Raw genomic sequence first — 26,729 nt, 5'->3', positions numbered from 1 at the left:
GGCTCCATATATAGAAGGACGGGATCTTTACCCCCACCGTTTTGGTAACTCGAATGTTGTTAGCTGAGAACATGACATTACGATAGAAAGGAGGTACTTGTTCATGGTCCTTGGACATAATGGACGTCTATTTATTTATCCCATGTTGTCTCCCAAAAACCCTAATCCAACCAAGAAGAAAAATCAAAACCCTAATCAAAATTTAGGAAAAAAATAAAATAAAAATTGAGAGACAAACCTCTCCAGGACGTGATATTTTTCTTTTGAGAAAGATGATCGAATTTGCTGAATCACGAAGGATGAAGGAGTAGGGTTTCATTGAAGAGTGTCACAATAAATTGAGAGACTGAAAGATTTTCACAATAAGATGAAAAACGATCAGATTACAAACAAACAAAAAAAAAATCTAATCATAATTTAATACCTAATCGTTTTGCAGAATCAATCAGATTAAGTCGCACATCTTTCTGATTTTAATCCCTGTGAAAAAAAACCTGAAAAAATCAACAACTCGTAACAATACAATTAAGTTCAACGTAAAGTAAGAATTGAAAAAGGAAAAAAAAGAACACACAAAACTAATATACGAAGGTTAGCTATCAATTTTGGTATGAGACAATCTGTGCATCCCTATTGTGCCAAAACCTAATTTCAGTCCAGACAAATATATATCCTACAAATCAAACCTACAAAACCCAAAATTCAAATATTAGAGGTAATCAAACTAAACATGAGAAAAACGAAATTCAAATATTAGAGGTAATCAAACTAAATCAGACAAAAACGAAAATAAATCAGAGAAACATATAAGTGGGTCTAAGAGAAAGTTTTTAAAGTTTGGTTATTACTAACAGGCTCTAAAATATGTAGCATGTGATAAAATTGTGTTGGGAATGGTGTTCTTCCCTTCTCGCCAACCACAACAACTTATAACATAGGATGATGGTAATTTAAATGTAAACATATGATCTTACAAATCTACAAAGAAAACCACCTACAGACTACCAATAGTTCCATATATTGCTTTTCAAATCCTTAATGTTAAAATCTTTTTTCAATCGCGTCGAATCAGTTGAGCTAATAGGCTTAAATAACAGTCAATGAGAAAACCAACTCACATCAGTGATCGGAGCATTTAACCATACAAATCTTGCTACCTGCAATATATGAGTAACATACTAAATATATTAAGTCAAACAAAACCGCTCAAAATTAAGATGCATATTTGGACACTTTTGCACGTTTGCTTAATAGATTATGGTGTTTTTCAGTTAACCATATATATATAAAGACATAACTTCATATCTTTAAACCCCTTTTTTAGTAGTACCAAATCACCGAAAGTAACAAACTTTTAAAACGATCAGCATACCTTTTCTGTGATGCGACTTCTATGCATACATTTTAAGATCTTGTTTGGATGGTCATACAGATAATCAAGTCGATAACTCAAAATCACTTCTTTAAATAACAGTTTAACCATTATAATCACACATTAAGTAACGGCAGTGGAAAAGGGTTTTCCACGAATTCTTACCTTAGATAGTGAAGTATTTTGATTGATCAGAGCTCTAAGTTTTGGTGGAATCGGAGAACAAAGAAAGAAAACACGATCAATAAATAATCAGAAGAAATAAAAAAAATCCAAGAATATGATTCTAGGGTTTCTGTTTATATACCTTTTTCTTCTATTCCTCCTCCTCATCTTTCTGATTATGCTTTTCTTCCTAAAACCCTGAAACAAAAACTTCACCGAAAACACAGAAGTATATTAGTTACAAAACTGCAAAAGAGTTGTGAATGTAGAACAAAAATTAATTAGGGTTTACAATCTTAAAAACCCATAATGGAAGCTTAATTGAATCAAGAAAAATAAGCATAAACAAAAAGCCTACCTACAATTGTTTCTGTTAATCAGCTGAAAAAGAAAAACTTACAGAGAGACCTAATAATGGATATGAAGAATAGAGTGAAGAAGAGAATAGAATTAGGTCGCAATGTTTTTTTCTTTTTGTTTCTGTGGAGAACTGAGAATTAGGTTTGCGGGTTTCTTCATAGGTTTTTTTTTTTTTTTTTGCTTTCGTGTGTTTTTTTTTTGTGGGATAAATATAAAAATTACTTTTTTTAGCAAAAAAACGCCTTGTTTTTCTCTCCTTTGAGGAAAAGTGGAACGGAGCAATTTTATGAGTGGGTGAGGGTCACCGTTCAACATGGAGCCTTTTGAGCTTAGGAAGATTTTCACAATAAGATGAAAAACGATCAGATTACAAACAAACAAACAAAAAAAGTCTAATAATTTTAATACCTAATCGTTTTGCAGAATCAATCAGATTTTAATCCCTGTGAAAAAAAACCTAAAAAAATCAACAACCCACAACAATACAATTAAGTTCAACGTAAAGTAAGAATTGAAAAAAAAAACACACAAAACTAATATATGAAGGTTGACTATCAATTTTTGTATGAGACAATTTGTGCATCCCTATTGTGCCAAAACCTAATTTTAGTCCAGTCAAATGTATATCCTACAAATCAAACCTACAAAACTCAAAATTCAAATATTAGAGGTAATCAAACTAAATCATAGAAAAACGAAATTCAAATATTAGAGGTAATCAAACTAAATCAGAAAAAAACGAAAATAAATCAGAGAAACATATAAGTGGGTCTAAGAGAAAGTTTTTAAAGTTTAGTATACTAACAAGCTCAAAATTATGAAGCATGTGATAAAATTGTGTTGAGAATGGTGTTCTTCCCTTCTCGCCAACCACGACAACTTCTAACATAGGATAATGGTAATTTAAATGTAAACATATAATCTTACAAATCTACAAAGCAAACCACCTACAGACTACCAATAGTTCCATATATTACTTTTCAAATCCTTAATGTTAAAATCTTTTTTCAATCGCGTCGAATCAATTGAGCTAATAGGCTTAAATAACAGTCAATGAGAAAACCAACTCACATCAGTGATCAGAGCATTTAACCATACAAATCTTGCTACCTGCAATATATGAGTAACATACTAAATATATTAAGTCAAACAAAACCGCTCAAAATTAAGATGCATATTTGGACACTTTTGCACGTTTGCTTAATAGATTATGGTGTTTTCAGTTAACCATATATATATAAAGACATAACTTCATATCTTTAAACCACTTTTTTAGTAGTACCAAATCACTGAAAGTAACAAACTTTTAAAACGTTCAGCATACCTTTTCTGTGATGCGACTTCTATGCATACATTTTAAGATCTTGTTTGGATGGTCATACAGATAATCAAGTCGATAACTCAAAATCACTTCTTTAAATAACAGTTTAACCATTATAATCACACATTAAGTAACGGCAGTGGAAAAGGGTTTTCCACGAATTCTTACCTTAGATAGTGAAGTATTTTGATTGATCAGAGCTCTGGGTTTTGGTGGAATCGGAGAACAAAGAAAAAAAAACACGATCAATAAATAATCAGAAGAAACAATACAAATCTAAGAATATAATTCTAGGGTTTCTGTTTATATACCTTTTTCATCTATTTCTCCTCCTCATCTTTCTGACTATGATTTTCTTCCTAAAACCCTGAAACAAAAACTTCACCGAAAACATAGAAAGTATATTAGTTACAAAACTGCAAAAGAGTTGTGAAAGTAGAATAAAAATTAATTAGGGTTTACAATCTTAAAACCCATAATGGAAGCTTAATTGAATCAAGAAAAATAAGCGTAAACAAAAAGCCTACCTGCAATTGTTTCTGTTAATAAGATGAAAAAGAAAAACCTTACAGAGAGACCTAATAATGGATATGAAGAATAGAGAGAAGAAGAGAATAGAATTAGGTCGCAATGTTTTTTTCTTTTTTTTCCGTGAAGAACTGGGAATTAGGTTTGCGGGTTTCTTCTTAGGGTTTTTTTTTTTTTTTTTTGCTTTCGTGTTGTTTTTTTTTTTGTGGGATAAATATAAAAATTACTTTTTTAGCAAAAAGACGCCTTGTTTTTCTCTCTTTTGAGGAAAAGTGGAATGGAGCAGTTCTGTGAGTAGGTGAGGGTCACCGTTCAACGTGGAGCCTTAGAGCATCTCCAATAGAGGGTGAAATTTTTTATTTTTCATGACACATAAGATTTTACACCTTCATTTACCATAAATCCATCTCCAATAGTAGATCCTACAAAATAGGAGGGGTGTGAAAATAAATAAGAAGGTCTTATAGAAAGTCTTATTTAGAACTCAAGAATGACCTCCATGTCATCACTTTAACAATTTTTTTAATTATTATTTTCAAATAAATTTTTCTAAACCAATGGGAAAAAAGAAATCATTTAATAAAACCCTCACCATTGGAGATGGTTCGTGAACAAAACATTGGTTATTTTTCTAACATATACCAAACTCCATAAATAAGGATCTAATAAAAACTCCACGTATGATTTTTAGCACCCATTGTTGGAGATGCTCTTATGAGCTTAGGATTTTAAAGGAGTTAGATAACACGACCAAACCAAGTTGGACTCACCAGCTCATCTCGGGTCATGAAGGTTAACTCAGATCTAGTCAAACTCGTTTCAGAATAATCTAACTCGCCTATAAAGATTTATTATACTTACTGTAGCAACATTGGAATTGAACATGAATAAAACAAACATACTACAAATATATTCAGTGAAGAGTGCAGACAAGCAAGACATATAATAAGTAACAGAAGTTCATAGCAGTAAATAAGTCTTCTGTTCATAACACATTATGTTTAACATAATCAGCCTTAAACTTTGGTTGCAAGACACCCAGAAATTAGTATTCAAAGGCTCAAGGATGTTGGATGTTGTCTATGAAAGACATAATGTGGCCACCAGAAAGTAGCACACAAACGACTGACGATGCAACACAGACGATGAAGGTAAACTTCTTGTACTTATGGTATTCACGACGAGATGGTAGAATAAAACTGTTGATTAATACGCATAGAAAGTGGCAAAAGCAACAAGCAGCGAGATAATAGAGCGCCATAAGTCGATGATGGCTTCCAACTACCTTACGCGCTTGAATCAAGGGCATGGTACCGACGATGCCGAATGCTAACAGGGCCTTATACGCATTACCAGAGCTATCTTCTTCAGAGAAATTGAGAAATCTTATCCATCATGAAACCTGTCGCCAAAGAAAACACCAAATTATTACCATGAATGTGTAACTTACACATACAGAAACCAGTTCCACATAAGAAACATTAATCTCATCGCCAAATAAAAAACATAAAATCTGTTCGAATATAGGAAGTTATACAACACTGAAAAATTAGTTTCATTTCAAACCACCAACAAAATCATCCAAACCAACAAAACCTTTCAGAAATAGATCATCATTCATGAGCATATAAACAACAACAAGAGCAAAATTTTACTCAGGTTTGAAGAAAAATCAATTCCACTATAAAAAAGAAAACAATAAATCACGCAAAAATAGTCAACATACTCGGAATCCATATAATCGAGACAACAAATCATGCTCACAAGAATTCGATGTAGAAATTAGTGGAAACATACTACACATACTAAGAGATCTAAGAAAAATCAACTTTCAAACAATAACAATTCTCATGTAAAATACACAAACATGCTCAAAATCACCAAAATGACTTTACTTGGTGAGAAAATTAAGGGAAATAAACTAATCGAACCCGATTGACAGAATCCAAGCGAAAGTTAGGCAAAAACAAACAAATATACTCAGTACATTAAAAATATGAAGACTAACAACACAAAACACAAACATATTTAAAGCTAACAAGCAAAGATTACAGGTAAATGGAAGTGTTAAAGTTTCTTACACTGAAAAAAATCTAGATCTCCAAACAAACCTACACCTTCTTCTTTGACCAAAACAGATCTGAAAACTCTTAATGTTGGTGATGCTGAGATTGAAATCATAAAATAGTGAAGAAAGGGTGGTTTTTGCAAGGAAACTTCTCTCTTAATTATAATCGTAAAGAAGAGTTCTTGATGGGTGGGTAGTTGACGACGAGTAATTGTTTTGTTTCCAAATGGAAACATAATACAAAACATCCAACTTTTCTTCTACTTTTTCCGTTTTTGGGTGCCACTGAGATTTGTGTTGAATTTCTTTCCAACCCTAGTGAAATGAATGTGGTGGATGATAGATCAGGCGTGGTGGATATCCCAGTCCCGGAGGAGGACATCATCTCGATTTTCCACTGGTTTTTGATTTCGGGGATTTTTGAAGTTAAACTTCATGAGTTCAGGAGAAAAGAACTGTAGTGCAAAAAACAGGATTCTCTTGCCGTGTCTTGCATTGAAATTTGTATCTGTTGTACCAATGAAACAAGTGATTTCCCAGGGGATTCTACATCATGTACATACAGGATGCTGACACAAATCGAACACACAAATTTAGGTACCTTTGTGGAGTGTGGCATCACTGCATCAGCCAGCACCAAAATAAAATAAATACATAATCAGAGTTTGACTTTCATTGATTATTCTTCTAGACCAAGTGTTCTGAGATCCCTAATTTAACTAAGACTCCATCTGTGCTAACAAAAAGATGCATTTCCGGTCGTCACTATTTAAGCATCTTGCATAAGCATTGTTGGCTCTATGTTTAGTCTCACGGGGAATTTCACAAGTTCTTTCCCCAACGCCACATATGTCAATAACTCCAATAGTGCATTCAAATATCTCATTGCAAATATTTCTTGCCGACGCACCTGGAGTTATAAATGAAGTGAAAAGAAATTACACTATTATTGCAATGTCGAATAACAATTCAATAGAAAGCAATTAATAATCACCTGAGATGAACAAGATGATCATTAAGAAAAGCAGCAACAAACAGCATCTGGAGAAACAAGCTTAACCATCTCTTTTTCGGAATTGATTTCTTGATCATGAAAACTTGCCTGAACTGATTTCTTCATCACAATTGAGATACCAAACAACTCTCTCGGAATAGTAAACTCGCCCAAGAACCACGCCGCTCACTTCAATTTGGCCCTATAAACCAAGACAATTTCTCTATAAGAAATTACGTCTCTCCTACATTTTCCTAACAATTGAGCAAAACAAATCCAGAGGCATCTGAAACCTAAAAAAGAATATGAAAAAAGTTTCGTCTCAAGCACAATTTATCTTCAGCTTTTTCTGACACCACCAACAAAAAGCAAGGTCAATGAATCCCAGCAGCGTAAGATTAATTATAGACAATGAATATATAGAAGACAATCACTCAACGCTTGAGAGCAAGGGACAATCAGAACCTGGGAGTCGTATCCAAGGCCTGGGCGTCAAACTCGCCAGCGAGTGACAAGAAGGACTTGAGTTTGGTGAGCCCATGCTGCATGAGAGCAGCAAGCTTCCCTTGGTTGTTGACACCGATATTATGGGATCAACTGCATATGAAGTTCCTAATTCCTGCAGACCTCTGACACACCAAAAGTCCTTTTGAACCTCTATCTTGCTAGACTGGTTCAGGCCAACAGCTGATGTGAGGGATACATGATAACGGAAATATTGGACCTCTATCTTGCTAGACTGGTAGTTGGGCAGCTTATATGAAGCAGTCGCTTTTGTTGCAGCCATAATTTTACAGAATGTTAAGCTTGTCAACTTTGACATTGATGACTGATTCTGGTACTTGAGGTTTTGGTCTCCCTCTTGGACTTGGCGTACCTGTCACATAACATCAGTATCAACATTTCCAGTTAACTTGGGTTTGCAACACATTATAAAGGTTGTCAGCTGATAATCATGGTTCCTATAACCCGGGTTCACATACACCCGACTGACCATCCAGAAAATGATTGCATTTTATGATGGCAATGCTGGGTCAAGAAACTAGCTCGACGTAAATTCAATTGAGATGCAGCAAATTCATCTGTTGTAAAGAGCCAAATTGGTTCCCAAATAAATTAAAAGCATACCTGGTTTACTGATTCTTCAGCCCATAAATTTCTTTACTAGAAAAGTTTTCTCCAAATATATTGGAAAAGAGAACCAGCCTTTTTCATGCACAAATTCTAACATAGGAAGTAAAGATGCTGTACATATTTATTTTTATTTTCTCGAAATATAAATTAACATACCCTGGTAATCTGATCACTCCTTTTCATCTTATGTTCAGCTCGCTGATCAATCTTGCTATCCACAACTTTCAAGCAGTGTTTGGACCTCGTCACACATCTTTGTCAAAACCGCATAACAAACCCTCTGTCACCTATTGTTGTAGCCTCGTAAATGTTCCAGAAATGCAGACATCTCTGTACAACAAAGTGACAAGCAAAGCTCTTTCCACAGGTATCATAAATTTGTTTGTGAGTACACGTTTTATCTCTCGCCATGTGTCCACCAAGAAACACGTGGAAGACATGTATCCAAAGACATTAAGATATGATGCCACGCAAGAATAGCCCAGAAACCTGCTCCTCAACACAGGTCCATCATCTGGCGCATCCGACGGCCAAGAACCAGGGAGTACTGAAGATAAGGTCTACCGCAAAACACCGAAGCAGATCCGCGAAGTTACTTTATCCCATCCAAAAAAGATCCTTGATCAGCGGATAGGGTTAGTCCGACTGACATGGACAGGACATAGACAGTAGACAACTATCTGTCGCATGCAGATGACCCAACCACCCACATTAAACACCCTAAGATAGGGCACGTGTCGACCAACCTGTGGAGGAGACGACGGTAACTAGTCGGGATCAAGCATGAAACGCTGGGGGCATCGAAGGATACGAAGACATTCGCGGGATTGGCACACAGCACAAGACGATAAGGTTTCAATGGTCTCCCAAGGTGGATCCCACGAGATAACCCTATAAATACCCCCGTTCGCCATGAGAGAGGGGGCAACTAATCGAGAGCAACTAGAGAAGAATAGGAGAGAGAAAATTAGGAAGAGTAAGTAAAGTCCTTATCCCGCAGACACAATGTATATCTCAAACTCATTCGTCTATTCTTGTAATCAGTCAATACATAGTGAAACACCTACCCAATGGACGTAGGTCTTAGTGCCGAACCACCTAAAACATCGTCTCTTTATATTCTGTTCTTTACATTCCACACTTTACATTATGTATTCTCTATACAAACTTCGATCTTTATTTATTTTATTATATGAACCTCATCAGTGATAGTAGCGATAAGACAATGATGAGCCCGAAGGCTTTGGTCGATGAATCAACAAAATCACCATCCGTCGCAGTCGTCAAACTTATTTCATATTGTTAATAGTTGTGCGAGCATTGTTTGTGAACTCCCGTGATTCTTGTGTTCACATTGTTATCTTTGAAGAAGTACATAATCCACAATCATCTCTCCAAATTCAGGAATGGCACACAAGTCCAAATATAGTTTGATCTTTCTAATAGTGTAGGAGTACCAGAGACAACCTTAATGAGAAGAAAAGAGCGAAAGTAATAGTGAAAAATTGAGCATGGTAAGTCCATGATCCCGTCTTTTTCTCTCACTCATGTTTTAAAATTTCAATGAACTTTCGCTCATCATATATGACTCTACATTGGCTGCCTCATCAACAATTTTATCAGATATAGTTTCCTTCCTTTAGCATCCCAAAGCACTTGCACCAATGTTTGTTTGTTTTGTTTTGCTTTTTGCAATGACTGAAACTTGCAACTGAGGATTGTTTGCCCTTTTTTTCCTCTCAAGTTCATGGTTAAAGAACGGAAGAATAATGTATTTTTTGAAGATAGTGAAGTCGAAAAGTCTAGAAATTTTTCAGAATAAAGATTAGGACGACCATATTTATCTTCAAAATATACTTCTACTCTGTAACCATTCACTTGAGAGAAAAAAAAAATCCTCAGTTGCAAGTTGTCATTGCAAACAAGAACAAACATCGTCACAAGTGCTTTGAGACCTCAAATGGAGGAATGTATATCTGCTGGTATTGTTGATGAGACAGCCATTATAGAATCATATATGATAGACAAAATTGTTACGTCAGAGTTATAAGAGCATAAAAACAAAACATGACTGAGGCGCAAAAAGACAGAATCAGTGACTTACCAGACACATTTCTTCATTATGACCTCTTTTATTCCCATCAAGGTTGTTGCTAGTACTTCCGTACTATCAAAAATATGGAATTACATTTGGACTTGTGTCCCGGTCCTCGATTTTGAAGTGTCCCTTTGTGGATTATGCACTTCTTTAAGGATAAATTTTTTTGGTTTATGTGGAAAGAACTCTGCTGGTATGCAAGAAGGAATGGAATATGCAAATATTTCGGTCAGGAGATCATAACGTGATTCCAATTCCCATGTTTTTTGGTAGCAGTTGTCTTTACCAATATGCTTTTGCAGCTGCTGTACTTTTCAGTGCATTGTATCCAATCTACAATTTTTCTTTTCAACCCAAGCAGAGAAGAAACCATGAGCCATGGTTTACCGCAGCAGCGAAGAAAAACACCGAGGAACGAAAAGAGAGAGAGGAAAAATAAAATCTCGAACTAGAGTTAGAAGAAAAATAAAATTTCGAACATATAAAATCTCTTCTTATATGAAGATAAGAAGAGTGTGGACAAGCGAGACATATACTAAAGTACGTAATAGAGTTCATAGCACCAACTTAATAAAGTCTTCTGTTGCAACAAAGCAAAAAGGCTAAGGCGCTAAGCACACATTACGTTGACATAATCTTCCGTTAAAACACAACCAGAAATTAGTAATGAGAAATGCTCAAGAATCTTGAATGTCGTATACTCGTATATGGATGATATAAAGTGGCCATAAGAATGTAGCAAACAAACGACTGATGACGTAAAACCGATGATGATGGTAAACTTCTTGCACGAACGGTATTCACGGCGAGATGGTAGAATAAAATGCGCTATTGATACGCCTAGAAAGTTGCAAAAGACACAAGCACCGAGATAATGGATTGCCAACAAGCTGTGCTTGTCATGTGGATCATGTCTTCCAAATACCATACGAGCTTGAATCAAGGAGAAGACCCCCAGGCTGCCGAATGTTAACAGGATCGTATACACATCGAACCTATTAAGAGCGCTGTCTTCTTCAGAGAAATTGAGACTCTTATCCATTATGAAACCTGTCATGAGTAATTGTTTTGTTACCAAATGAAAATATAAAACAAGACACCCAACTTTTCTTCTCCTTTTTCCGTTTTTGGGTACCAAATGAATATCTTGCAAATCTCTAGAAAGTGACATGAATGTGGTGGATCACAGATCAGGCGTGGTAGATATCCCAGTCCCGGAGGAAGACATCATCTCGATTTTGTGGTTAGTTTAAACCGGTTTTTGATTTTGGGGAATTTTGAAGTTATGAGCTCCATGAGGAGTTCAGGAAATAACAGATTGCAGATGATGTGGACTAAGGAAGACAAAAGAAATGTAGTGCAAACAATAATATTTTCTTGCCATGTTTTGCATTTTGTGGCGAGACAGCGGTGTGAGGCATTTTGAAAAATATATAAAGCCCATTTTTGTATCCCATGGACCGAGAGAAAATCTCATGGCTTATGCCGATTGAAAGTTGTGGTTGATTTATTCAAAGTTTGCCCTCCGAGTCAAGTTCGGCGTCAACTTGAAGGTGAGTTAGGTCTGGTTGTTTTAATAGTTGAAATGATTTAAATGGTTTAAAGCACAACGGATGAAATGGTGAAGTCAACTTAAGTTGTTGGGCCACCAAGCAAATAAAACCCCACTGTGCTACTCACAAAGTTGATTGAAGTGTTGCATCAACCAAGAATGCTGCATGCAACATAGCCACATCCGACCAATAGGGGTAGCCCTGAGCCAGACTTGTTATTTATGATAGGCCGATCGAATTTCCACAATAGAATTTGGAAATTTCATTAGACATTAAAACTTCTTTTACACAAAATTTTAATTTGCCACACTAACTCATTCTAGAATAGTGTTCTACTCCTGAAACTACCATCGATTTGGTCCTATAACCGCAGAGTTAACAGAAAACCAACACATTTTGTGTGTAGGAATTACACATCTCTTACACTCTGTCAGTAACCCACATTAGTCTAAGAGAAAGTAACTATCAAGTTGATCCTTGCCTTCTTCTATCCAAACACCAGAATCCTCCCTTAAGGAGTGGAATTCTTCTTTTCCTGTTTGTAGGAAGCTAGCAGACGAAAGTACTTAGTACTTCTGTCATGCTCATTCATGAATATCTCCTCACCGTTCCAAATTCCTTTCTAGCTTTCAAAATCCTGCAATCTTCTCCTACAGGGTGTCCGAATTTTCTATATCAACTCTTAATTTCTATACATGTCTTTAAAAACCTGCTTATTCCAAATTTTAAACAGTAAGCAACTATTGCTAAATGAGATTTTCCACATCTCCAATCCAGTGATAATAAAAACCTACAAAATTTGAAATATACTAATAACTCGGATTCATATGCTTGCTATATGGCCTAGACATACCATTGATCTAGGTCGTATAACAGAAAATTAACAAATGCGAAGACAAGTATCTAACAGTCCGAGACTGAATAATATCAATCCCAACAATAAAAGAACAGATGCTTTAAGGGTCTTCCCTGTCTATGCAAAGTTCATGTTTGGTCCCACATGAAATTTTGCAGCAGGATTTTGCCCAACTCATATGGTTCACATACCAAGCATTTTCAAAGAAACTCCTACATTCTGTATGTTCTATCCAACCCCTAAGAACTATGAGGCATTTCTACTGTAACCTTGACAGGGTAAGAATCAACAAGGATAGGAGTATGACCTGAACCTACCCTAGTTAAGTAGTAGCAAGGCCATGGGATATAAAACAAACACACTACAAGCAAGCAAAAGATGTGGACAAGCAGGATAGGAAACAAAGTTTATACCACTAAGTCTATGTTGCAACAAAGTATAAAGGACAGTAGGTTAAATACACATTAAGTTTACATACCATCCTTAAATTTTTTGATTAAAAGACAACTAGAAATTACCATTGAAAGGCACGAGGATGCTGGAGTTTGAATGATAACAAGAGGCCATTACCACGTAACATGAAATAAAATGAAGTGAAACATCCGATGATGAGGCTGAACTTCTTGTATGGGTGGAGTTTGCGGCAAGGATGTAGAATGAGAGTTACGGACATGCCAAGTATGTTGCTATAGAAGGATGCAGCAAATGCCCACTTGATCGCCCCCAAGCTGTGTTTGAGAAGTGGATCATGGATTCCAACTATAGTAAGAGCTTGAATGAAGGACAACGCAGTGGAGGTACCGAACATTAACAGGAAAGAAAACATCGTAACATATATCTCAAGAGAGCTATCTGCTTCGCGTTTATCCATCAAGAAACCTGTCAGGAACCAAGACACCAAATTATTACCATGCTAGCTGGAAGCCATGATTTGTATGAAGAACAATGAGAAAACACCAAAAGTATACAGAAATTTCATTTGGGAACTACAAATAATATTCCTTCCACCTCCAATTTGAAGGAAGACAACGCATCTCTTGAAACTCATAGAACAGTGGCTTACCCAATTTTGCTACCTACTCTAAAGCTTAGGATTTTGAACTCTATCCAACTTCAATTATACATCAGATCTAAGAATTTCTAGCTTTTTCTTTCTCTAACAAAAGCAAAACACTTAACATCAGTGTCTAAAATCCAGTATGTGCAAGCTCAAATCAGTCTCAACTAGCCACTTAATCAAAACAAACATACAGAGGAAGATCCATGGAAAGGTAAAGTAAAGTTAGGTTAATCAAAACAATACACTTGAAACTTAGGGTTTTGAACTCAATCCAACTTCAATCATACATTTTGCAATTATCAGATCTAAGAATTTCAGTAGCAAAAGCAAAACACTTAATATCAGTGTCTAAAATCCAGTATGGGGCTCAAATCAATCTCAACTAGCCGCTTAAGTAGCATAACTCTCAAAAACATACAGGAGAAATTCCATTATCCATGGAAGGTAAAGTAAAATTAGGTTAATCACTCAACTCACACATAGAGGAACATCCATAGAAAGGTAAAGTAATACTAGGTTGATCAAAACAAAACCAAACAAGATAAATCTGCAAACAGATTTCAGTATAATCAGTATATGTGAATCAATTCAACCCTTCCAAGATTAACGAATCAGAATCAAGAAATCTCTAATCGAAGCAGCTATTTGTTATTACCAGATCCAAGAATGTCTAGATTTTCGCCTAACAATCTAAGAACAAGTGGAATTGAAGGAGTGAGATCTGAAACATTTCAGAGAAAAGAAGAGCTCGTAAATTGTTTGTTTTCAAACATTTCAGTGATACAATTGGAATTTGGGATTTAGACGGCGGCGGCGGAGGACTAAGGTAGTGAATAAATAAATCTAATAAATAGTTGTGAGCTTTCCCAAAACCTAGATTCTCGCACCTTTTAGAACCGGAGTCCATTTTATGGATTTTTTTTCCCCATCCCTTGTTCTCATGACCTGGTTCTATCTAACCCTCTTTATATGGGTACTGGGCCTTGAACTTTTGGGGCTCCAGGTGGCTCCCTAGTCCCTACTGAACAACCATGAACCTGTACATTAGCATCAATTTAGCACTTCATTTATAAAATTGAGCTCTGATTGGCGGTTTATTTTCCCAGATTAGATAATAATTTAGCCGTTTATTTTGATTGATAAGAAGGAATGTACTTGGTCTTCAAAATATTTAAGGACCAAATAAATTTTCCTAATTTGTCGCAGGATTAAACCGGTATGACTATTAAAACATTAACTAACGGGTTCGAATCCTGCGCTTGTTGCGCCAAAGCTTGCGGAAGCATTAGGTATGCGCTACTACGAGGTATTTCAATATCGTCAAGAACAAAATCACACACACAACAAGAACAAGTATTTAACGAGGTTGAATCCTCGGGAAGAATATAAGCAATTTTACATATCACCTTATAGGTTGGAATATACAAAGTCTAAGTAGGGAAGAAGAGAACTTTTTACTTAGTTCTGGTGTGTTTTCTCTAGTTCTGTCTATGGCTAGCTATTTATACATATCAATAGGGCTGGACACATTCCTTAATAAGGATTACTTTCCTACAAGTATAGGGTTTCCTAACTTAACTCTAATAGACAAACCTCTTAAGTTGCGATACGTAGGACACTAGTAATTGGTTTCTCAAACCAACTAGATTTCCTAATCTAGTCCTTGACCATCCTACCAACCACCTCGGATCATGCATTCATGCATGAGAAGGTCAATAGATAAAATCACCTCCATCTTCCAATGTCGATTGAACCATCACTGGCTGCCTATGTATCCTCAATAGGAATCATACCCGACCGTAGTTCTCTCAAATGGCCTTACTAGAAGACCTCCACTAGGTTCCTAAGAACTTATACCCCAAAAGGTCCTTTCACCAAACCGGAAGGATGTGGATCAATTTCAAACAATGTCGAAACTTGATCCCAGATACTACTTTAGTCAACATATCAGCTGGATTGTCTTTGGTATCGATCTTCACAAGTAGAATGTCTTCTTCTTCAATAATTTTTCTCACAAAGTGAAATCGTACGTCTATGTGTTTGGTTCTAGCATGATACACTTGATTCTTAGACAAATAAATTGCACTTAAACTATCACAATGCACAGGAAGTTGGTCTTGCACAACTCCTAAGTCATCTAGCAAACCTTTTAACCATATAGCCTCCTTAAATGCCTCAGTCACTGCCATATACTCCGCCTCCGTAGTTGAAAGCGCCACAGTAGACTGCAAGATTGATCTCCAACTTACTGGTACCCTGCTACAGTAAATATATACCCTGTAGTTGAACGTCTCTTATCCAAATCACCAGCATAGTCAGAATCCGCATACCCAACCCACAACTGATTGTTACTTCTATCCTTCACAAACTCCAAGCCAACATCAACCGTACCGTAAAGATACCTCAAAATTGAAAAAGAGGGGGTCTAACAACACCACCCAATATTTCACTTAGCAATTTGTATGGACAAACTCCAATATACTTTTTATGAGAATCAACTCGACAGTTAGACTCAAACAATAAAAAGATATATCAAAGAGTTTATATCGCAATCTCTTGATTTGATCTTTACTCAAGCAAATCGATATCTGCGAGTCTTTATCAAAGAGAGATAAGTTGGACGGTACCAATGTCCAAGGATCAATCAATATCAATCAACAACCAAAGGTTGGACTTCCAATTGATGATCTTAACGGACAACCTGTATTATTTCAATTATATAAAATATAATGCGGAAAATAAATAACACATACACCAGAAGTTTTGTTAACGAGGAAACCGCAAATGCAGAAAAACCCCGGGACCTAGTCCAGATTGAATACACACTATATTAAGCCGCTACAGACACTAGCCTACTACAAGCTAACTTCGTACTTGACTATAGTTGAACCCAATCAGTCTCCCACCGCTTCAAGGTACAGTTGTACTCCTACGCCTCTGATCCTAGCAGGATACTGCGCACTTGTTTCTCTTAGCTGATCTCACCCACAACTAAGAGTTGCTGCAACCCAAAATCGCATACTTGATAATAAACAAATTTGTCTCACACAGAAAAGTCTATCAAAGAATAAATATGTCTCCCACAGAAAAACCCTAGGTTTTGTTCCGTCTTAATATATAAAATCAAGGTGAACAGGAACCAATTGATAATCCGGTCTTATATTCCCGAAGAACAGCCTAGATTAATCAATCACCTCTCAACAATTCTTCTTGACTACACAAGCGGTTTGTCGAGGAATCACAAACAGTTAGACGAAGATGTTTGTGACTTCTTTATCTTTCCTATCGGAGAACTCTCATGATCTCAAGCCAATCAAAGATTGTACTCGTACGATAGAAGATGCAAGATCAGGTCACACAACTACGGTAAAATTAGTATCGGTCTGGCTTCACAATCCGAATGAAGTCTTTAAGTCGTTAACCTGTTTTTAGAGAAGAAAACCAAAGGTTAAAGGAGAATCGACTCTAGCGAGCGCACTAGTATCACACAGACGTGTGGGGATTAGTTTTGCACAATGCTAGATGTATCCTTTATATAGCCTTCAAATCAGGGTTTTTCCTTAGTTACAAAGCAATCCATATTCACCGTTAGATGAAAACCTGATTTAGGTTCAAGCTAATATTTCTCAACCGTTAGATCGAAAACTTAGCTTGTCACACATACTTGGGTAGACGTTTACTGGGTTTGTGCAAACCATGCCAAAACGTGTATGTGTATGTTGTTTCAACATAGTAACCCAAAAGGTTAACCATATGAGCAATTCATATGAACCTAGTTCTTCTTCACCATAACTAGTTCAATTGACTCAAATGAACTAGTTAGAGAGTTGTTCAATTGCTATGAGATCTTATGTAACTACACAAGACACAATTGAAACAAAGATGATTCGATTCGATGAATCGGCTCATGAAATTTATAGCCACGGTTTGCATAAAGCATTCCTTAGTAATTTAAGTTTCATGTTCAGAGCACATCTTTAGATCATAACCACTTAAGCTTACAAACAAGTTCGCGGACTTAAGGCAACCGGCAGAGTTTTCCAAACTCAGCAGAAAATCTCGGCAAAGAGACTTCCGCCAGTTCGCGGACTAAACACGCAAACGAGTTTTTGGAAAATCCCAGCAGAAATTCTCGGCAGGAGAACTTCTGTCATTTCGCAGACTGAGTTCGCAAACTGAGTTCACGGAATTGGCAAAGCCAATTCCTCCAGTTTCTCTCAATCAACAAAATTCAAAAACTTCGGATTAAGGAATACATGGTTATGTAATCCAAACTCTCATTCCATTCATTGAGACATTCTCAGAGGACGTTATATATCCGTTATTCACAGACCGTTTCACGTCAGAGCAATTCTCAAAGTAATTGAAACTTTTCATGACTTTCGTCACTAGGTGAAGATAAACTTGTCAAATCGAAACGTTTTACCAACACACGATTTTGAAAAAAAGATATGTAGTGAATACTCAGCTCGAAATTTCAAATGTGTATGATCCAGTCTATATAGCATACGACTGTTTGTCTCACAAGAAGTAGGAGATAGAATAGATAGAATTTTGAGCGATAGATAAGTTCAAGTCTCCACATACCTTTTCTTTTTATGAAGTTCCACGGTTCCTTGAGTAGATATTCGTCGTTGTATGATGAATCGCCATAAAGTCCTTGAGCTAAACTACACTTTTTTATCCTAGTCCGAGACTTAGCTATAATAGACTAGAAATCAAGACTCATAGTTTTGATCACTAACATTGACAAACATGCTTGATATAGCAACGCATGCGTGGTCGACCGAGCTATGCTCTAACAATCTCCCCCTTTGTCAATTTTACTGACAAAACTATTAATACATATGGAATACAAAAAAAAAACATAAACTTTAGTGGCTCTTATTCCATAGTCTAATCTTCAACGTTCCTTCAAATCTTCGTCCTTCCAAGTACTCCAATGATCCCAAAGGTTGTGAGTTTAGCACCACCGTAGTTGAAGATCCGTAGCTATAACAATGTGAGAAATCGAGATTCTCGATCATTATTATACAGTGACATAGTATCATTATGTAACATCAAAGTCCAATTGCATCACGACTTTAACAACAATACTATGGTGATATGTATCACTCCTCCTTAGTCAATACTCCATCTCGATCATAGAAACCACTCCCACTTACACAATGATATGAAAACCATATGTATTTGTAGTGTGAACTACATTATTTCTCCCCCTTTTTTTCAATAAAATTGGCAAAGGTAAAAGAACGGGATCATAATGAAATTTCCACAAGAGACATTTCATAGACTAAAAGAAAAAATACATACCAACTTAATTTAGATTCAATCATGAAGCTGAAGCTAAATGCATTCATCAAGGAGTTTTAAGATACAAGATAACCCTATAAAATTCCACACCCGCACACCCCACAAGATATTACCATTAAGCACAAGTTCAAAAGAACTCTCCCCCATTTGATGTCATTCCCGAAAGAACAACAAGAGAGACCATGGAAATGATTTTTAATATCCAAAACTCAACCAAATTAATCACAAGCAATCAATTTAATTGTCAAAAGATTTTGCTCGACAAAAGAAGACTTTCAGAGTAAATAACTAAATAACCAATCAAGATGATTAATTTAGTTCAAGAGTGCTCAACATATAGCATCTCATGGAACAACCAACAAAGCCAATAAGAATAATCGACTTAGTTGTATCGTGCTCAATATAAGACACACAATGGAGCCTTCACGGTAATACAAAAAGAATGGATCAAAGAAGATCAATACCGCGGAATACATTCAAGGATCTATTCTATCTTTCCATCACTATATGCGTAATGACATAATAGACTTTATCCTTGTCACACAAAAGATTTTATCCTATTTTTCATCAAGTAAATGACTGCATAGGCATAACTTTTGTATTTGTCAAAAGTCCATTCGTCCTTTCATTAATACGTATAATACCAATTCATGAACGACTTTACTTTTGACAACATATGGGACCTTCAAGTTCACAGACGCAAATAATACATATCCCATAAAAATATTTGCAATATCACAAAATCATAAAGATTAGATACTGCAAAAACATCATCCTCCAAATATTTTTAGAATTTAAATCAATAAATCTAAAAACATGAAGATGAAACCGTTGGACATAGCAATGTGAAATCACAATAAAGGCTATTCCAAACTCTAGCAATCCTTCTCAAAAATAAAAATAAATTATCATAAGAAGTTTCCTAAGCAACAAGACAAACTCGTAATGCACATATAAGATGATTTGTCCTTAGAGGGTAGAATCAATCTTTTTCACCTGGATTTACATCAGGAATAGCTACCAAAGGCGTATAAAAAGATTTTCTTAACAAAGAAGAACATACAAAGTCAATAAAGACCATGCATCATAGTTCACACAAGATAATTGTGCACATTCAAGAATCTCATAGTAATACGTACTACTGCCCATCTTAAACTTTCTTCTTTGTGATTCACCAACAAAATTCTTGTAAAAGCTACAAATGAGCTTATAAGAGTGTTTCTCCAAGAATCCAAGTTCCCAAGTCCAAGAGAAGTGGAACAAGTGCAACGAAACGGAGCAAAATACTCAAAAGCAAGAGACGGGACAAATACCAATCTTAAATCATCCAAATTCAAGGTTTCTCATCTCCATTTTGAAGATAATTCAAAGAGGAGGAGACTGCAAAAAGAATGAGGTCAATTCGAGTTCGGACGAAAAAGTTACGGCCAAAACAAGTTTACCCAATATCGACGTCGAGTATGCATACGGGTTTGCGAACCTCAACCGCTGGATTTTGATTTTAAATGATGTTATGCATACCTGGTAGGTGTACCAAGAAGTTCAAACATCTCGAACTATTATTTTCAAACCTAAACATTTAAGAACCTTAAACACATATCGAGTTGGGTAGAAAAGAACGATAAGAAAGGTATGTGAATCATTATAAGTTCTCAAAGTATATAAAAGCACAAATCTTGCTCAAGTTTATAGACATACCTTTTTACATGAATCCAGTCGAATTCTAAAGCCTTACCGAACATAATCTGTGTGCCCCAATTCTCGTTCTTCCCTCACCGTGTACATAAAGGGGCATTCCTTGGTGAGGATGCACTTACAACACAATCAAGTTGTGTTGGGATGATCAATATCTTGCTCACCACAAGAGACCTTTGGATTATCATGAAAGAGATCGCTTTTAGAACCTTTCATATCCAATTCCATTTTCCCAAAAAACTTGTTAAGTTCCAACATCATGGATATTGCCTTCTTCATAGTCATGGAATTTTCTGGGAGATCATTCCTTTTCACACTCAAAACATCATCGACTTTCTTTGGTATCCACTTCTGAGTGTGTTTAGGAACAATTGGAACCTTCTTCCTATTACTCTCTTCTAGAATTCTCGGAAGAGAATTGGATTGACTATTCTTTTGCAAGTTAGTCTTTCTCCAGTTGGGATCATCGGATCTTGTCTTCGTCTTTACGAAGTTATCCTTTTGATAACCATTACGATTGTGAAAAGGATTCGTACGACGTTTATGGGCAAATCTAGGTTTATCATAACACTAATTCCCTTGCCTAAAGGTTGGACAATTACAACCTGTAACGTTAAGAGGATCAGTCTTAACGTATGATCTTGGTTTCACAACTTCTTATGATGCCCAAACAATAACATCATGAAGTTTCTCATTCCTTATACGGAAACGACATCTCCTTTCCAGGCGACCTTTATTTCCGCAATAGTGGCAAACATAAGGAATGTTCTTACCTCGATCCATGTATGCTGTCTTTGGAGGTTGATAAGCTTTGCTCTTTTGAACCTTAACTGCAGGTGAAGGTAGTTCACTTTTGCCATCAGTGGAAACCTTTTGTTGAGAAGAATCATTAGCCTTGACAAATTTTACCTCTTTGCTAATACTTGGAGCATTTATTCCCTTATAGCCCAATCCTCGTGTATCACGATGATTTTTACTTGCTCCTAGCATAATGGTTAATTTGCTTGAACTAGTATTGAACTTTTTCAAGTCATCTTCCAACATCTTGATTTTATCAAGAGCAGCAGCTAAATCAGCCTCAAAGCATTTTTCTCGAGCGAGACAAGCACTTTCTCTGTCATCAAAACTAATTTGTTGAGAGCTAAACCTTTCTTCAGATTCTTCAAGTTTCTCTTCCAACAAAAAGTACTTTTGATAAAGATTATCACATTCAAGTGACTTCATACGTAGGTTTTCCTCAGAATCCTTGAGGATCGATTCGCAACAACGATTCGAAAAATAAACACCTGCATAACATCTTCTCAATTTCTTGTTTTCTCGACAGAGAGGAATCAGAAGGGGTGAAACATGAGAAGTTGTAATCTTCTTCCACTAGTAAAAAAATGATGTTCGGTAACATTTAAAAACTGTTACTATATTATTTTTGTAACAGTTTTAGTTTTTTTTGCGGTGTTACTGAAGCCCCTGTTACGGAAAGTTTATAAAACCTGTTATGAAATGACTATGAAAAAATGACTCATAAATTATAAAATTGTCTGTTAGTAGTTTTTGGTAACAGTTTATTCAATATGTTTTACTGAATAATTTCTACGGTGATTGTTTTTCATAAAACTGTTGCTATTCTTTGAGTAACCGTAGCAGTTTTTATGAAAACTGTCATAAAAAACAGCATAAAGGTAAAAATTTATAGTGAAAACTACCACCACCTCCACCACTAGTGCCGCCACCACCTCCATCACCAGCACCGCTGCAACCATCACCACCATGCCCGCCACCATTCCACAACCATAAGTTGCGCTTCTTGAGCTTGAAATATAAATTTTATAAAATTACTCTTCACAGGATTCGACCTTGAGACCTATTACACCTAACTATAACTCTTGAACCACTATTCCATGCTTTATTTTTGGTTAATGTTATCCATACAAAATATTTATCCTCATTAAATAATAAACTATCGACCTCCACCACCACCTTCGTTGTCACCGCCCACCTACAACACATTTATATTGTAGTTTTTCTACATATCATACCACTTGTTTATTATTTTTATTAGATTTGAATTTCTATTAAACCTTAGATAACCATCCATGAACAATGGCTAGATCTAGTGCACGAAATTGAATCAACAAGTAAATTGTGACATGTCGGTCTAAAGCTAGGTAATCTTTTTGAAATGGATTCCAGATAACTAGTTATGTAGATAAATAATAACAGTTGTTTTATAGAAATGTCATGATAAGGTCAACTATAGTGACATATTAAATCTGTTACAGTAACATTGGTATATGGTAACGGTTGGTCTAAAAAATGTTACGATAATGTCAATTACGGTGACATATTAAATGTGTTACAGTATCATGGATATATAGTAACAGTTTGTCTAAATAAATGTCACGATAATGTCAACTATGGTAACATATTAAATCTGTTACAGTAACATGGGTATATAGTAAAACTTATTATAAAAACTGTTACAATATACAACCTAGATGACACTATGTAACAGTTTTTGGAAAATCCCAGCAGAAACTCTCGACAAGAGAACTTCCGCCATTTCGCGGACTGAGTTCGCAAACTGAGTTCACGGACTTGGCAAAGCCAATTCCTCCGGTTTCTCTCAATCAACAAAGTTCGAAAACTTAGGATTAAGGAATACATGGTTATGTAATATAAACTCTCATTCCAATCATTGAGACATTCTCAGAGGACGTTATATAGACGTTATTCACAGACGTTATTCACAGACGGTTTCACGTCAGAGCAATTCTCAAAGTAATTGAAACTTTTCATGACTTTCGTCACTAGGTGAAGATAAACTTGATCAAAGCGAAACACTTTACCAACACACGATTTCGAGAAAAACGTAAGTAGTGAATACTCAGCTCGAAATGTCAAATGTGTATGATCCAGTCTATATAGCATACGACTTTTTGTCTCATAAGAAGTAGGAGATAGAATATATAGACTTTTGAGTGATATATAAGTTCAAGTCTCCACATACCTTTTTGTTGATGAAGTTCCACGGTTACTTGAGTAGATCTTCATGGTTGTATGATGAATAGCCATGAAGTCCTTGAGCTCAACTACACTTTTCTATCCTAGTCCGAGACTTAGCTTGCCAAAGTCTCATAGTTTTCATCACTAACATTCACAAAAATGCTTGATTTAGCAACGCATGCGAGCTCGACCGAGCTATGCTCTAACAAAAATCCATTTCACAGCTTGCCAATGTTCCTTACCATGATAAAGCATATAACGGTCTTTCCTCAATCTTCTTTGTGTTGACTCTGAATTTCAATTCTCTACAAATAGTGAGAAGAAATCATTTATTTGATTGATTTTTATTCGTTAATTCTCCCCTTCTTCATTAGGAAAGGCACGGTGGCCGGCCACTTTGGCAAATATGGTTTTTCCTCAATATTTTTTGTGTTGACTATGCATTTCAATTCTCTACAAAATGGTGAGTAGAAATCATTTATTTGATCGAGTTTTATTCCTTCATTCTCCCTTTCTTCATAGGGAAAGGCAGCCGACCACTTGGCCACGGTGTCCGGCCAATTTGACAAAGACGCTCTTCCTCAATCTTTTTTGTGTTGACTCTGAATTTCAATTATCTTCAAAAATAGTGAGAAGAAATCATTTATTTGATTGAGTTTTATTCATTCATTGTCCCCTTCTTCATTAGGAAAGGTGGCCGACCACTAGGCCCTGGTCGCTGACCATTAGGCCACGGTGGCCGGCCATTTTGGCAAAGATGCTCTTTCCTCTATCTTTTTTGTGTTGACTCTGAATTTCAATTATCTACAAAATAGTGAGAAGAAATCATTTCTTTGATTGAGTTTTATTCGTTCATTCTCCCCTTCTTCATTAGGAAAGGTCGCCTGCCACTTTGGCAAAGATGGTTTCTCCTTAATCTTTTTTGTGTTGACACTGAATTTCAATTTTCTACAAAATAGTGAGAAGAAATCATTTATTTGATTGAGTTTTATTATTTTATTATGCCTTTCTTCATTAGGGAAGGTGGCCGGCCACTATGGCAAAGATTGTCTTTCCTCAATCTTTTCTGTGTTGACTCTGAATTTCAATTCTTTACAAAATACTGACAACAAATCATTTTATTTAATTGAGTTTTATTCGTTGATTCTCCCCTACTTCATTCGGAAAGGTGGCCGACCACTTTAGCAAAGATGGTCTTTCCTCAATCTTTTTTGTGTTGACTCTGAATTTCAATTCTCTACAAAATAGTGAGAAGAAATCATTTATTTGATTGAGTTTTATTCGTTCATTCTCCCCGTCTTCATTAGGAAAGGTGGCCGGCCACTTTGGCAAAGATGGTTTTTCCGTAATCTTTTTTGTGTTGACTCTGAATTTCAATTCTCTACAAAACAGTGAGAACAAATCATTTCTTTGATTGAGATTTATTCGTTCATTCTCCCTTCTTCATTAGGAAAGGTGGCCGGCCACTTTGGCAGAGATGGTTTTTCCTTAATCTTTTTTGTGTTGACTCTGAATTTCAATTCTCTCCAAAAATAATGAGTAGAAATCATTTATTTGATTGAGTTTTATTCGTTCATTCTCCCCTTCTTCATTAGGAAAGGTGGCCGACCACTAGGCCTTGGTGGCTGACCATTAGGCCACGATGGCCGACTACTTTGGCAAAGATGTCCTTTCCTCAGTCTCTTTTGTGTTGACTTTGCATTTCAATTCTCTACAAATTGGTGAGTAGAAATTATTTAGTTATAGAGTTTTATTCGTTCTTTCTCCCCTTCTTCATTAAGAAAGGTGGTCGACCACTAGGCCACGGTGGATGGCCACTCGGCCACGGTGGCAGGCCACTTTGGCAAAGATGGTCTTTCCTCAATCTTTTTGTGTTAACTCTGAATTTCAATTCTCTACAAAATAGCGAGAAGAAATCATTTCTTTGATTGAGTTTTATTCGTTCATTCTCCCCTTCTTCATTAGGAAATGTGGCCGACCACTTTGGAAAAGATGGTTTTTCCTTAATCTTTTGTGTGTTGACTCTGAATTTCAATTCTCTCCAAAAATAGTGAGAAGAAATCATTTATTTGATTAAGTTTTATTCGTTCATTCTCCCCTTCATTAGGAAAGATGGCCGACCACTAGGCCACGGTGGCCTGCCACTTTGGAAAGATGGTCTTTCCTCAATCTTTTTTGTGTTGACTCTGAATTTCAATTCTCTACAAAATAGTTATAAGAAATCATTTATTTGATTGAGATTTATTTGTTCATTCTCCTCTTATTCATTAGGAAAGGTGCTCGGCCACTAGGCCACGGTGGCCTGCCACTTTGGAAAGATGGTCTTTCCTCAATCTTTTTTGTGTTGACTCTGAATTTCGATTCTCTACAAAATAGTGAGAAGAAATAATTTATTTGATTGAGATTTATTTGTTCATTCTCCTCTTATTCATTAGGAAAGGTGCTCGGCCACTAGGCCACAGTGGCCGGCCACTTTGGAAAAGATGGTCTTTCCTCAATCTTTTTTGTGTTGACTCTGAATTTCAATTCTCTACAAAATAGTGAGAAGAACCATTTATTTGATTGAGTTTTATTCGTTCATTCTCCCATTCTTCATTAGGAAAGGTGGCCGGCCACTAGGCCCTGGTGGCTGGCCATTAGGCCACGGTGGCAGGTTACTTTGGCAAAGATGGTATTTACTCAATCTTTTTGTGTTGACTCTGCATTTCAATTCTCTAAAAAATGGTGAGTAGAAATTATTTATTTGATCGAGTTTTATTCGTCCCTTCTACCCTTCTTCATTAGGAAAGATGGATGGCCACACGGCCACCGTGGCCGGCCACTTTGGCAAAGATGGTTTTTCCTCAATCTTTTTGTGTTGACTTTGAATTTCAATTCTCTACAAAATAGTGAGAAGAAATCATTTATTTATTGAGTTTTATTCGTTCATTCTCCACTTCTTCATTAGGAAAGGTGGTCGGCCACTAGGCCACGGTGGCCTGCCACTAGGCCACGGTGGCCTGCCACTTTGGAAAGATGGTCTTTCCTCAATATTTTTTGTGTTGACTTTTAATTTCATTTATCTACAAAATAGTGAGAAGAAATCATTTATTTGATTGAGATTTATTTGTTCATTCTCCTCTTATTCATTAGGAAAGGTGCTCGGCCACTAGGCCACGGTGGCCTGCCACTTTGGAAAGATGGTCTTTCCTCAATCTTTTTTGTGTTGACTC

The 26,729-nt window shown here is 36.2% G+C and overlaps 1 long non-coding RNA gene across 2 annotated transcripts; it reads right to left on the bottom strand.

Annotated features, from left to right (window-relative positions):
- Positions 1 to 11,888: 11,888 nt before the first annotated feature.
- On the bottom strand, positions 11,889 to 14,410 carry LOC113314005. 2 transcript variants are annotated; one of them, XR_003342208.1, is made up of 3 exons: positions 14,165 to 14,410; positions 12,968 to 13,328; positions 11,889 to 12,243 (listed from the first exon to the last, which is right to left on the bottom strand). It is a non-coding gene; the product is annotated as an uncharacterized LOC113314005 (long non-coding RNA). The 2 variants fall into 2 exon arrangements; XR_003342207.1 differs by lacking the exon at positions 11,889 to 12,243 and having other exon boundaries at positions 12,844 to 13,328.
- Positions 14,411 to 26,729: the final 12,319 nt, after the last annotated feature.

The sequence above is a fragment of the Papaver somniferum genome, chromosome 9, assembly GCF_003573695.1.
Source record: "Papaver somniferum cultivar HN1 chromosome 9, ASM357369v1, whole genome shotgun sequence".
NCBI classification, from domain to species: Eukaryota; Viridiplantae; Streptophyta; class Magnoliopsida; order Ranunculales; family Papaveraceae; genus Papaver; species Papaver somniferum.
This window is presented reverse-complemented; position numbering and strand designations above follow the sequence as displayed.